General features: G+C 27.7%; 1 protein-coding gene across 3 annotated transcripts in view; it reads right to left on the bottom strand.

Annotated features, from left to right (window-relative positions):
• The window catches only part of LOC108977846, a 50423-nt gene that overhangs the window by 4038 nt on the left and 43399 nt on the right, over positions 1-2986 (bottom strand). The window lies entirely within an intron of this gene.

The raw sequence follows: 2986 nt of genomic DNA on the forward strand, positions 1-2986 counted from the left end.
TTACAGCTTGCACGGACGGGCGGACAGACAGACATCCGAATTTCAACTCTACTCGTCACCCTGATCACTTTGGTATATATAATCCTATATCTGACTCTTTTAGTTTTAGGACTTACAAACAACCGCTATGTGAACAAAACTATAATACTCTCTTTAGCAACTTTGTTGCGAGAGTATAAAAACATGAAATTAATAAACAAAAAAAAAAAAAAAAAAATTAACTAGTATTGCGCAATCAAGTTAAATACGAAAGTACATTTTATTTCATAAACTCATACGTACATCAACTCGTTTTAAAATGCATTTACGAATGATTGCAAATGGTACTAGCACATTTAAGCAATACTGATGTTATGATCTTTAAACTTCTTCCCTTCACACACCGCAATATTATATAACATACACCATGATTTGGTGAGCGAAATTTATCAATTAAACAATTTTTGACGTTATTTGTTGCTGCCTTATATGCTTTACAGTATAAATTTCGATCTGTTGTAACTTTGCAACGAGCCTGAAGCATATACTGCGATAGAAATACATTTGAAGTTGCAACAAACGGTTTGCGAACTGACATTTATTGGAATATTCAGGACATATATCCACCGTGGAAAGATGACAATATGGGTAAAATTTGTAATCAAAATTATCTTCATCAACGACCATAAACTATCGACTTTACTATTAACTTAAAACAAGTTCCAAAAGTAAATATGCACGCTCGAACGCTTTACATCACCAACCTGTCTACAAAATAGATAACAGATTAATAACTTAGTACAATAAAAATATATTCAACGAATATTTGAAAATATGTTTGTAGATCAAACAAACGGGTAGTTTTTCAATTATGAGTCTGCTCTAAATTTAGGCCAAAAGGTATTAAGATTTATCTGAGTTGTTTACAAGTGTATACACATAAATATTTTTCACCTTATATATGAACAAAATAGTAAAATATATATTTTTCAGATAGTTTAAAAAATTTATAAATAAGTAGTACAGTTATGAGAGTCCATTCGTCCATATCCAATTGATTGTATTTTAAAACTGTTTTTTTTTAAATTATTTGCTTTAATTTTGCCATCTATAATTGTATGCTTTGCAGATATGCTATTGAATTCTCCTTTGCATTAAATTTTTTCTAAGCATTTCAATTTTTACCAAGCATTAATGCTACTTTTTCAGCGCCGCATTTTGCAATAGTTTTCTAACGATTACTTTTTAAAAATAAACCTAAAGGCCCATGAACTCTACTTATTTATTTCACTTTACTTGTGACGTTTAACGTCAATTAATTGTGTATTTTGCAGTGTATTATTTTCTACTTCTATATGATTATGCTGCGGCGGCATTTTAATTTAAGTTAAATGTGCATACCTTATACATATCTTATGAATTATAATTTATTATATCCTTCATTTGCATGTTATGGATCTTAGTTTATTTTCCTTTTTTAAATATTATTATTTACTGTTGAACCTTTGTTTTTATTGTTAAATATGTATGTATGTGTATGAATGAATGCTTGTATAATTGTGATATTGGTGAACTGCTAACACTACAACAAGTAAAATTGAAACGTTCTATATACTACTTTATACTGCACTAAATACTACAAATATTTTAATTTTTTATTATATTTTTGGTCTTGTGCTTCTCTCTGTGTTGAATTGAACATTTTGTTTTTCGTTTTTGTTTTATAAACTTTGCTAAATCTAATCTATTTGCAACTATTGCATGTTTTTGTTGTTATTTATCAATTTTTTATTGTGGCTTTTAATTAAATTTTTAACTTTTGCTTTAGCTTAACTCACTTAACTTTAATTTCATAGAATTTACTTTGACTTTTGTGTCATTTCAAAATGTTTAACCTCACTTCCTCATAAGTTTCAGCAAACTTTTCGCCAATCGCGAGTTTTCGCAGTTTCTGTGGTTAAAATTTAAGCTTCGAAAATTATGCAGTAGTTATATAATCATAAATTAAAGTATTTTGATATCAGTGACAGAATTGAGCGTACGACTTTTAAATTTGTATAATTGAAGACCTTTTAAATTTTAGCACAATTCATCTTAATAACTATTTTTTTTATAATTTATATGCATTAACTTATGCGCGTTTCCAATAAATTAACTTTTACTCAAACATATTTTACTCTTTGCGAGTCAAGCACGATTGTTTCGTAGCAGTAGAGGTAAGCAATACATCTTATACAACTCTTATTTACAAAATATATACAAGCAATGGAAGCAGAAAAGCATTAAAGTTTTATTAACAAAATATATAAATGCAAAAATAACTAAACCTTTAAATACATTTAACGGTTTTATTTCAATTAATTAGTACCGGTTTATACAAAAGCAAGAACAGCAGGAAAAGTTGGTTGAACGCATAGGATTAAGGAACAAGTTAAAGTCAGAAAATCGACAATCTACGTAAAATAATACAAATAAAAACATTTTATAATATAATGGCGCTGAATAAAGTTCAAAGCTTTTGTATCCTGTAAGTGTTCGTTAATTTAAGCTTTTGAGGTTTTTATTGTTAATTAATTTCAACTTCATCTTTTTTCCTTTGAAGAATGGTATTTCTTACATGTTCTAAAAAATAGTAACTAATTTAAAGTGTTGGAAAAATAGATATTTGGATTTCAAATTAACTACTAGACTCTGCTTTATAACTGCGAAACTGTAGATTAACTATTGCAAGGAGGATAAGGCATTTACGTGAACTAATTACTTTTGGAAAACAAGCAATGTGGTGAAAAACACTTTTCTGAATTAGCTCGCCTTGAAAAATAATTTTGGAAAATACATTTTATTGAGTTTATCTCAAATTTACTACAATATTGCACTTATTTTTGGAATAAGTTTAGAAGTTTTTGTATAAAATTGTAAAAGAATTTGTCTGAAGTCATTTCTGCCATTTTTTATACCAACTGCGTAAAATACCTTCGCTGTTTATTAAAGCAAAAACAATATATAT

This window comes from Bactrocera latifrons, unplaced genomic scaffold (assembly GCF_001853355.1).
Source record: "Bactrocera latifrons isolate USDA-ARS-PBARC rearing strain unplaced genomic scaffold, ASM185335v1 scaffold_117, whole genome shotgun sequence".
In the NCBI taxonomy this organism is placed as follows: Eukaryota; Metazoa; Arthropoda; class Insecta; order Diptera; family Tephritidae; genus Bactrocera; species Bactrocera latifrons.